The sequence below is a fragment of the Triticum urartu genome, chromosome 1A, assembly GCF_056163025.1.
Source record: "Triticum urartu cultivar PI428250 chromosome 1A, HENAU_Tu73, whole genome shotgun sequence".
Lineage (NCBI taxonomy): Eukaryota > Viridiplantae > Streptophyta > Magnoliopsida > Poales > Poaceae > Triticum > Triticum urartu.
In genome coordinates, this window is record NC_141873.1 from 244730772 (window position 1) to 244741910 (window position 11139).

Here is an 11139-nt window from a genome sequence, read left to right on the forward strand (position 1 = left end):
TGTGGTGACCCCTTAATCTATAAAAGGAGGCTCATGGCAACCCTAACAAGGGTTAGAAGGTTGGATACCCACGCATTCATACACGCGTAGCTACTGCCGCGCTAAGGCAACCCTATAGGGCAAGTGTACTACGCTCCACCATCAATCCACCAAAGCAAGAGTATAGTTTTACGCCTCGCGGCGGCCCGAACATGGGTAAAATTGCTCATGTGATCTTTGTCGTGCTGCCCCACGCTCTTCTGCTCTTTGTGCGACGTGACATCCCCCCTGCCGAACCAGTAAGGGGCCCTTGGTCCCATAGGTGGCCGTGGTTTCCCACGACATCTTTCGCGCGCCAGGTAGGGGGTCACTTGCGCGAACCTGAAAGCGTGCGCAGCGCGTCATCTTCATCACCATCTTCGTCTTCGACGGCGCCATCGACCATGGTGCCCAAGAAGAAATCTGGTGCTTCGGCTCACCCGTCCACCTCGAAGGCTCCACCGCCCGCAGCCACCATTACTATGGGGGATGCGGAGGCGCGTGAGGATGTGGACGCTGCTGGGGATGTGGTCGGAGCAGGCAGCACCGTCACCACATCCCCCGTAGCCGGAGCAGGAGCAGGAGACACCGGAGGAGAGCAGCATCAGCAACACCCCGACGGCCATGCTCCACAAGGTACAGGTGAAAGGGGTTACTCCGTCCGCACCCCTTCCTCTCGCCGACGGGCACATCCGCAGCAATGGCGCTCGGTTCGGGGTGAATCGCCGCCCTCCGGCCGCCCCCACCACGGGAGCGACCGCAGCGCGTGCACCTCCCCCGGGGCGAGTCAACCAAGCCGCTGCGCCCAACGGAGCCGCTGGCCCTCAAGCGCCTTCACCAGGCCACCACGACATCCAGGTGGCCGCCCCGCAACAACGGGGACGTGTTACCACCGCCGCCGACACAGTGAGGAGCTGAGCGATGGTGCGATCTACATCGTCATCACCCATGCCAAGTACTGCTACGGAGGCCATGGCGTGGGCTCAGCTGCTGCTAAGGTTTCCGCCATTGGTCGAGCAGATGGACAAATGGCGTGCCACTATCCAGAGTTCGCTCGGTTTCGCCGAGGCTGGAGGCTCGCAGTGAGCTGGCCTGCCATGGCCTCCCCAAGTGACAATGACGGCTCATGCTGCTGGTCGTACGGAAGGGGCCACCCCCACGGTACAGTCCCCGCCACGGCAGCCAGCGCGAGCGCAGTAGAATCAAGAACATGGTGACGTCTCGATGGCCTCTTCTGACCCTTGAGCGCGTCCAAGCCGATAGCAAGCCCCGGAGGACAGGCAAAGGGGAGACACGCGCGTCATCGTTGAGTGACGCTGCAACGACCCCAGCCGGACCAATGGGTGCGATGGTCCCGATGTCGACGAGCCAGCGCTTGATATTGGCGGGTGCCTACCTTTCGAGGTTGGGTGCCTTTACTCGTGAGCTACGGAAAGTCCGTTGGCCATCCGTTCGCACGTTCAAGCTATACCCGAGAAGTATGATGGGAGGCTAAACCCGACAGAGTTTGTGAGCATCTACACCATCGCTGTTCAAGCTACCGGGGGAAGAGATGAGAAGGTGTTTGCCAACTACTTCCCTTTGGCCCTCAAGTCCAATGTGAGGTCTTGGCTAATGCACTTGCCAGAGAACTCCATTTCGTCGTGGGTTGACTTGTGCCATGAGTTCATTGGCGCCTTCACCGTCGGCCATCAAGAGCCAGGGTGGCCCAGCGACTTGCAGCTTCTCCAACAGAAAGAAGGAGAGACCCTCCGAAAGTATTTGCAGAGATTTAGCAAGGTCCATAGGAACATCCTGAATATCCATCCAGTAGCTGTGATAGTTGCCTTCCAATCCAATGTGCACAACCGTAGGATCCGTTCCAAGATGAACGTACAGTTGCCCAAGACCGTGAAGGAGCTCTACACCTTGGTGGACAAGTGTTCTCGGATGGAGGAGGGAAGGAAGCTACCCGGACAGGAGGATTGCATCAATGTCGACTCAGAGGATAATGATGAATCCACCGGTCAGAAGAAGGGCAAGAAATGCAATAAGAAGCGCAAGGATAAGGCAGTGATGACTATTGAAGGATCGGATACACCTAGTACCGACAAGAAGGCTAAGGCCGAAGCCCCCGGCAAGGAAGCTGCCATGTGCGTTGACTGCCGAGAAGCTGCGGCTGCTGAGAAGGCCGGGAAAGGCGATGGGCCGTACTGCAAGATTCATCGAACAAAGGGCCATGATCTTCAAGAGTGTTATCAGGTTGAGCAGCTCGTTAAGAGGCAGAGAGCAGAGTATGAGAAGCGTGAGAAGGAAAAGGGTCAGAATGTCGCTGGTGGTAAGGGCCGAGGCGGTGAAATAAATTGCCCGGCAAACCCCTCCAGAACTAAGGAAAATCCGCCAGAGGTCGAATGAAGGAAGCCTATGATGATGAGAGTGATGGAGGGGATGAAGAGGAAACCAGTGAGCAGGAGTTCCAGAAGGCCACTGACGCCCTGTGCATTGACGGGGGTGCATCCATGCACACCTCTCACCGCCAACTCAAACGATGGGCGTGTGAGGTCAATGCCGTGGAACCAGCACCAGAGGCCCGGAAACCACTCAAATCGTCGCGCACACCCATCATCTTTGACGAAGAGTCGAAGAGGATCATCCTCACCGTACCACTGCAGTAGGGTGTTTGCCATTGTTGGTCCCTCCAACAATTTGCAACCTCAAGGTCATGAAATGTTGGTGGACGGCGGGGCCGGGTTGAATCTGATTTCCCCGAAGGTCATCAACAAACTTCAGATAGCATAGGAAGAGTTAAAGGCCACCGACACGTTTCAAGGAGTTAATCCCGGCAGGGGTCATCCTAAGGGAAAGATCACGTTGCCTGTGATGTTTGGGGAGAGCTGAACTACCTGACTGAGAAGATTGTGTTTGATGTGGTCGACCTCCCCTTGTCATACAATGGGATCCTTGGACGCCCAGCCCTGGCCAAATTCATGGCAGCATCCCACTATGCCTACAACACCTTGAGGATTCCTAGGCCAGTAGGAGTCATTTCCATCCCATCAGATGAGAAGGACGCAATCATTTGTGTAGACAAGATGTACCGGGATGGAGTCGCGGCAGAGGCAGCGGCAGCAGCAGTTCCCACTAAGGAGAATAGAGGGAAGAAGAAGGATAGCAAGGACGCTGGCAAGGAATCCAGGAAGCGTCCCTCTTCGGAGTACGCTGTGCCTGTTGATGACTTGTCAGAGAGTCCCAACAGCAAAAGATCCAAGGTTACTGCACCATAAGTGAAGAAGGCCCCGACAGGGCTGGCTGGCATTGATGGTACTTTCACTATCAGCGCCACCCTCGATGACAAATAGGAAAGCGCGCTCATTGGCTTCCTGCGGGCAAATATCGATGTGTTTGCCTGGCAACCATCTGATATCCCCGGTGTTCCTAGGGAGGTAATCGAGAACCACCTTGCCATCTGCCCACATGCCCGACCTATCAAGCAGAAAATCTGGAAGTAGGCCTTGCAGAGGCAGCAGTTTATTGCAGAGGAGATCAAGAAGCTTGAAGCAGCTGGTTTGGTCAGAGGAGTGCTACATCCCACATGGTTAGCAAATCCAGTGGTGGTTCAGAAGGGTAACAGGAAATGGAGGCTTTGCATAGATTTCACAGATCTCAACAAGGTTTGCCCGAAGGACCCATTTCCCTTGCCGCGCATCGATCAGATTGTGGATTCCACTTTGGGCTGCGATTTGCTTTCCTTTCTGGATGCATATTCTAGGTACCACCAAATCTTCATGTCCAAGGAGAAGACCTCGTTCATCACCCTATGTAGTACGTACTGTTTTATCTGCATGCCATTCGGATTAAAGAGTGCCGGGTCTACTTTTGCAAGGGCAGTCTAGATTGGTTTCGAGCCACATCTACACAGAACACATTGAAGCTTGTATGGATGATATTGTGGTCAAGACCAAGAACAGAGCAACCCTTGTCTAGGATTTGGAGGAGACATTTGCTAATCTGCGCAAGATCAACTTGAAGGTTAACCCGGAGAAGTGTGTGTTTGGCGTTCCCTCTAGAAAGCTGCTTGGGTTCTTTGTGTCCCATTGGGGGATCGAAGCCAACCCCAACAAGATCAAAGCTATCAAGCAGATCCAAGCACCAAGGGCAGTCGAGGATGTGAGGCGTCTGACAGGGTGCGTTGCCGCGCTAAGCAGATTCATTTCCAAGTCTGCCAAGCGCACCCTGCCGTTCTTCAAAACCCTGAAGAAGGCGAGACCCATGAAGTGGACCTCGGAAGTAGATGCGACTTTGAAAGAGTTGAAGGCCTACTTGTCCTCTATACCCACCTTGGTTGCTCCCAAACCACAAGAGCCGTTGCTGCTATACTTAGTGGCAATCAATCAAGTGGTTAGTGCAGCCTTGGTGGCGCAGCGGGAAGTGGACAAAGCAGAAAGTGAGCAAGGGCCGACAGAGCCAGATAAGGATCAAGACAGAAATGAGTACGACAACGAGAGAAACCCCAAGGACATGGCAAGGAAGAAAGTGGTGCAGCGCCCAGTGTACTTCGTCAGTTCCTTACTACAGGGGGCTAGATCGAGGTACTCTGGTGTGCAAAAGTTGATCTTTGGCCTCATCATGGCCTCAAGAAAACTGCCCCACTACTTCCAAGTCCATGAGATCATGGTTGTCACTCGCTTCCCGTTGCAAAAGATACTCCGAAACCCTGAGGCTACCGGCAGAATGGTGGAGTGGGCTTTGGAGTTATCCAGTTTTGGCATGAAGTTTGAGAGCACATCAATGATCCAAAGCAGGGCATTGGCAGAGTTTATCGCAGAATGGACGCCAACCACTGATGAGGAAGTACCAGAAACAGTTATCCCCGGCAAGGAGGCGCCCCAAGAATGGATTAAGTATTTTGATGGAGCCTTTTCCCTACAAGGTGTGGGGGCTGGCGTGCTTCTCGTCGCTCCCTCTGGGGAGCACTTGAAGTACGTCGTGCAAATGCATTTTGCCCAGGTAGAGGCAACCAACAATACAACAGAGTATGAAGGGCTCCTTGTCGGGCTCAGGATTGCCGCGGAATTGGGAATTAAGAAGCTAATCGTTCGAGGAGATTCACAGCTTGTGGTGAGACAAGTCAACAAGGATTACCAAAGCCCATTGATGGAGGCATACGTTGAGGAAGTGGGAAGATTGGAGGAGCGCTTTGACGGATTGCAAACAGAGCACATACCTCATGCGGAAAATAACATAACTGATCATCTGTCAAAGTGTGCTGCGCAGAAGCTTCCTATGGAACCAGGGACTTTTGTTCTCCATCTTACTCAGCCCTCCGTATCCCCAGCAACAATGGCCCGGAAAAGGAGAAAGATGGACTCTGGTAAGCCTTTCCCAGTAGAGCCTTCTGCTCCTGGCAGGGACCTTGCCGGAAACAACTCCTCACCACCTGCTGGACCGCACCCTCCAGCCGGGCCCATGGTCCCCGCAAACGAGGAATGAGCCCCCGCAATTGAGGAGGTGCCACTAGTCCTCGTTGCCGAGCCCCAGGCTCCAACTTCGGCAAGGCACATAGTCCACTTCCTCCAAACCGGAGAACTTCCCGATGACCAAGATGAAGCTGAAAGAGTATCCTGGAGGGCCAATATGTATCAGTTTATCGATGACACTTTGTACAAAAGGAGGCACAATGGTGTGAAATTGAAGTGCATCTGCCGGGAAGAAGGAAAGGAACTGCTGGCTGAGATACACAAAGGCATGTGCAGCTCCCACATTGGATCAAGGGCATTGGTTGGTAAAGCATTCCGGCAAGGATTCTATTGGCCCACATCCCTCCAAGATGCGGTTGAGCTAGTCACCAAATGTGAAGCCTGCCAGTTCCATTCCAAGAACATCCATGGCCAAGCTCTTTAGACAATCCCTTTATTATGGCCATTTCGGTCTGGGGGCTCGATCCTCAGCCCTTTCCCCCGAGCAATCAGGGGCTTTGAATTCTTATTCGTTGCTATCGACAAGTTTACAAAGTGGCCGGAAGTAGCTGCCATGAGAAAGGTGAGTGCTCAGTCAGCTATCAAGTTCTTGAAAGAATTGGTGTGTCGTTTTGGAATTCCTACAAGGATCATTATCAACAACGGCACCCAGTTCACGAGCCGCACCTTCATGCAATATGTTCATGCCCTCGGAAGCAAGATCTCATTTGCCTCTGTCGCACATCCCAGAAGAAATGGACAAGCTGAGAGGGCGAACGCTAAAGTGCTGCGAGGACTCAAGACAAGAACCTTTGATACGCTGCAGAAGCACAGCAGGCGGTGGATCGATGAGCTGTCGGTAGTTCTTTGGTCCCTCTGAACGACACCGAACCGAGCTACCGGGCGGACTCCCTTCTCCCTAGTCTATGGGGTAGAAGCAGTTATCCCCACGGAACTCATTTACGGGTCGCCTCGAGTGCTTGCCTATGATGAAGTAGCTCAAGATCAGCACCGGCGTGATGACGCTGTGCTACTCGAGGAGAACCATCTCTGGGATGCTATGCGTGCTGCACGCTATCAACAAGTCTTGTGTCGTTATCATAGCTGTAGGGTTCATGCCCGGTGTTTTGAGGAAGGCGACCTTGTCCTTAGGCGCGTTCAGTCCGCCAAGGGTACAAACAAGTTGACACCAAAGTGGGAAGGCCCTTACCGGGTAGAATGTGTCACCAGACCTGGCGCAGTCCGTCTAGAGACCAGAGATGGCATTCAATTGCAAAACTCATGGAATATTGAGCATCTCCGCAAGTTCTACCTATAAGGCGTGGGTGTCGGGCCCTGCCTGGCAGCCACCCTTTTGTACAGGCCTTGCCTCAGTTGCATGTAACCCCTTGTACAAAGCCAGGCGATGACCCTGAGCAACAGAGAAATAAACGAAGCACTAGGGAGGCCCCAACCAAGTTGCATGCATGCATGAGCATTCCAAGAGCATTTCATAAGCATTCACATATGCATATAGATAGGATTGCATCTTGCATCATTCCCATCTGCATGAGGCTACAGGTTCCTGCCATGAACTTGGCCTCTACAAGGAGTTTGGGAGATGGACAGTGCTGCGATCTCCAGCAAGCCAAACAGATAAGTTTTACCTCTTGTCTATAAGTATTCTGCAAGCTAGAACTTGTGCATGAGAAAACCTCGCCACTCTTTGAAACCTAGGTGCTCCTGTCCTTGGCTGGAATGTTGCTTCGGCCAGGATGGTCGCAGTGGCCTTTGGTGAGAAGAGGTTGGCAGGGGGCTGGTCCCTTCATTTTTTGCCCGGTAGGCTCAGTTCTCCAGCAAACTATCAAAAGGGTACCAGTAGGATAGCCTGCCGGGGAAGACTCGTTTATTTAAACTAAAGAGGCATCCCACCTCTACATGGACATATACATGCACGAGTTCCCGGTAAGGTTCATCATTTTCATTAATATGCTGATAATACAAGTACAAACCTTACATAACGCAAATATGGACTCGAGAGATTACATTATTTGAATTAAAATTTGGCAAGTGCCAACAAGTTTAAGATTGAAAAAAGATAAGTGCTCAGTAATGCCCTTTCTTGTCCCTCTCCTCCTAGGCACGGCAGTAGAAGGCTAAGAAGGCAAAAGGAGCGCCTAGGCAGGAACCCAGCCTCCCCCCGTCGGGTTCCAGGAGAGGTAGCCTGGCGGGGGAAGGAGGACGTCGATGAATGCGTCGATGGAGAGCATGGCGGAGGTGACCCATCGACCACCACCACCAGGGCCAGCAGGGCGCGACAGGGCTAACGGAGCTACAGCCCGAGAGGAAGCCTGCCGGGGTCCAGCTGGAAGGCTGCTGGAGGAAGCCAGGAAGCACCATCCCCACCTCTACATCCAACTCCCCGGCAAATCGCATTGCCGGGAAGGAGATGCAGGTGCAGATGATGGTGCTGTCGCCTGATGAAGATGGTGCGGGCGACACTCGACCGGAGTCAAAGTCATCACCCTCCCGGTCACTGCCATCGTCATCGCCGTCACTGTCCTCCTCGTCGCTTTCGCTCGACGAGGAGCTTTCATTGTCGGTTGAGCTCTCCGTGCAGCACCCTAAGCGAGATCCTGAGCGCCCGAAGATCTTGACGGAGAGCAGGCCGCTCTCCATTAGTTTAAAATGTAGAACATGCCCCTCCGAGAAGCTGTGGGCACGAGCAAAGGTCTTCCAACCATGGCGGAGGTACATAACGTGAGGGGCTGGGTAGTCAATGTCCACCCACATGCCGCCATTCCCACAGCCCCTCATATGCAACCTCAGAGCGCGTGGCCGTTCGAGCTCCATTTCCTGTGCGAATGGACTAGGAAGACGAAGATGACCACACGGAGGTTTGTACAGCCTGATGATGAACTCTCGAGGCTGATCTCCGACATGGCCTTCCATCGGGGGAGGAGCCTCCGGTAGAGGTGCGGCCAAAGCGTTGCCCCGTCCTCCTCTTCCTCGAGCGCCATGATGACCGTGACCTCTCCCACTCCCTCCTCCTCTCGCAGTAGGCTCTGCCGTTGCGGGGTCTGGAGGGGGAGGGATGCACTATCAAGCGGAAACTCCCGTCGCCACTGCTGGGAGACCGCCACGCCCTTGCCCCCTCACCATGGCGAGCGAAGAAAGATTGGGAAAAGAGGAGGAGAAGGGTGTGTGAGCAAACTCACCATTTCCACCCCCCTTTTTATAAAGGGGCGAGGGGAGGAGCTGCCCTCTCACACAGGAAACGGTCGCCCGCTCCCCCAATACGGCCTCCCTGCGCCTTCTACAGCTTTGGGAATCAAGGCCGACGCTCTGCTCCAACCATCATCGCCTAGTTTTCTGCCATGGCGCTCGTCCCCGCGCTCTCCGCATCCACCATATCCACCCCCTTTTATAAAGGGGTGAGGGGAGGGGCACCTACCATGCCCAATGCATGAAGAACATGTGGTAGGAGCGTGCGAGGCAGGAGGCGAGTGGGATGGCAGTTTCCACCCCGTGATCGTGGGGCGTGAGCATCCGCCGGACCACTATCCATATTTTTCCATAACGTTGCACACGACGCGTGGAGAAACTGGAAACTGGCCAAGACTCCAGATTAATGAAGAAGCAAAGAAGACCTCAAGAGACCAGCCCCTTCCACGCCCTGCTTGTGCACTTATTAGGGCCTACCCCGACGATGCTCGGCAGCATGTTCGGGGCAGGTCCGGAGGCTTCTGTCGGTGCAACAAACCTTGGGTTTGTTTCACGGACTGTGCACAGGCATGGGAACAAGACTACGACACCAGGCCATGTCAGAGCACAAGAGACCAAGATATTCGAAGGACCAACATGCACATCAAGAGGACCAAGACAAGCCAGAGAAGCAAGACACCACCAGGAGAAAAGCCTCCCTTGCCGGGCAGGCGAGCTCGGTGAGGGCGGGGTAACCCCCGCAAGAAAACATCCAAGACGTCCCGGCAGGGCCTGCCAGGACTCGTGGAGGCAAAACCACCTCACCCAATTACTCCACCACAACCCACATCGTCAATTGATGCGGTGTCAAGCCGCAAAGTGACTAAGTGGCAACCATTATCCACATGGCAGCCTCTTTCTATAGGAAATGCCTATGAACAGCACCCATCCTGCGACATGTCTAGCGAGCAGGTGTGAAGCTGGAAAAACAGCCAGGCAAGCGACGATGTGACGTTAAGCGGCACATTTGATGCACCCTGTCAGCCTATAGGGTTAGGTATGATAGCACTGTTTGCTATCTTATCAGTGCATAATGACTACTTTGCCATTGTGGTGACCCCTTAATCTATAAAAGGAGGCCCATGGCAACCCTAACAAGGGTTAGAAGGTTGGATAGCCACGCATTCATATGCGCGTAGCCACTGCCGCCCTGAGGCAACCTTGCCGGGAAAGTGTACTACGCTCCACCACCATTCTTCCACCATCAGTCCACCAAAGCAGGAGTAGGGTTTTACGCCTCACGGCGGCCCGAACCTAGGTAAAATCGCTCGTGTGATCTCTGTCGTCCTGCCCCATGCTCTTCTGCTCTTTGTGCGACATGACACCCCCCTGCCGAACCAGCAAGGGGCCCTTAGTCCCATAGGTGGCCGTGGTTTCCCACGACACTACTGGTTAGTAGGTGACCTTGCGCTTGGCTCTTCTCCTCTTCTGGAAGTCGAACAGTAATGATGGTACTACAGTAGTACTTCTGGCAATCTGACACCAAATGAACCGTTGCACGTCCACTGCTTGTAAGCAAAAGTTTCTCCTCGTGCTGCAAGCCACGACGCACACGTTGGCGAGGGAGAAGGCATAGTAAGCAAGCTTCTTGTCGTTCTACGAGTTGACGGGACACATCAAAGTTATTTAGTACTCTCTCCAAAAAGGGCCGACCATGTCCATGGCTACCATCCCGTGCTCTGTCATTGAGTACGTGCACTATTCACGTGCCATCGAGGAGAAAAAATATTGCGTAGTACTAGGTGCCAGCACGACTCACTTACGCACTGCTTATCTCCATTTTCTTGCATGACACGTGCACCTTGATGCTAGATGTCCCGCGTGTTGGCAAAAGGATGAACAAAGCTCACATAAAAAAGAGTGGAAGAGCATAGATTCCCGAGGACAGCGAAGGAGCAAGGAACCGCTCGATGGAGCGTCCGCACTCATAATATTTTATATTATTTAGCGATATAAAATCAACCAAATCTCTCGTCTAGCTGGTTTGCGCGTTTTCCCCTATTTTTTGCCATCTGTCCACTTATAGAACATCCTCGCGACGGCCAATTCCTCTCCAAGCACCTAGGGAGGCGGTTGAAGCGAACAAGTCTAACTTGTTTTTAGTGGGTACATTGACGTGGAATCGAAAGGGTGTGATAGGTGACTTTGGCAAAATAATGGACTACCATGTTGGCATACATGAGCATGGGGCCCACTTGTCAGCGTACTGGACGAAGGAAGGAATGCAAGACAAAATGGAGCGCGGAAGGGTGCGAATCGACTGGCTCACGTGTGATGACCACTAGAGCAATCCACTCAGATTGTACTACGTTAAAAAATTCATGCAAACACAGTCGGTTATAATATGAGTAGGTGACCGTGCGCTTGGCTCTTCGCCTCTTCCGGAAGTCAAACAATGATGATGGTACTACAGTATAGATACTTCTGGCAATCTGACACCGAA